The following is a 698-nucleotide window of genomic DNA, read 5'->3' as shown; positions in this document are numbered from 1 at the left end:
CTACAGAAGACATGAAAGAGTTTTAGTATAGGGATTTGGGGAGAATTCAGTTACAATGTAAAACATGTGATTTCGGATACACAGTATGAGACCAATTAATTTATCATGCAATCCACCTACTTGTATTCATTTTAGCACCTTGAAAGACCATAAACATGAGAGTGTCTAATAAACATTTATTGAAAAGGTAATTTCCCCTTGACTATTCATGTCAAACTCATCCTTTAGAAAAGAGCAAATAAATTGGATCCCTTTCTAATGTCATATGTCAACTTTGAGACTCTTTGCCTTCACCACTATCCCAAAGGGACAGATTATAGATTTTTAAAATTATCATTCTGTTACTATTAAAAAAGAAAGCACTGTGCTCGCTTCGGCAGCACATATACTAAAATTGGAACGATACAGAGAAGATTAGCATGGCCCCTGCGCAAGGATGACACGCAAATTCGTGAAGCGTTCCATATTTAAAAAATAAATAAATAAATAAAAAATAAAAAAATAAAAAAGAAAGCACTGCCATTGATGTGACAAACGAAAAGTAATGATTACTCAGCTCCTTTCTTCCTTTGGATGTTCTAGCTATTATAGACAATGACCTTCATTGGATCATGCTTCACCAAAGTTAGTGTCTTTAATATAACTTAGGGGCTGGGCACAGTAGCTCATGCTTATAATCCTAGCACTTTGGGAGGCAG

At 35.0% G+C, this 698-nt stretch overlaps 1 non-coding gene across 1 annotated transcript; it reads left to right on the top strand.

Moving 5' to 3' along the window:
- Positions 1 to 364: 364 nt before the first annotated feature.
- LOC119470082 lies at positions 365 to 471 on the top strand. Its single transcript, XR_005198957.1, has one exon. It is a non-coding gene; the product is annotated as a U6 spliceosomal RNA (small nuclear RNA).
- Positions 472 to 698: the final 227 nt, after the last annotated feature.

Source organism: Cebus imitator, unplaced genomic scaffold, assembly GCF_001604975.1.
Source record: "Cebus imitator isolate Cc_AM_T3 unplaced genomic scaffold, Cebus_imitator-1.0 Scaffold21, whole genome shotgun sequence".
NCBI lineage: Eukaryota > Metazoa > Chordata > Mammalia > Primates > Cebidae > Cebus > Cebus imitator.
This window is presented reverse-complemented; position numbering and strand designations above follow the sequence as displayed.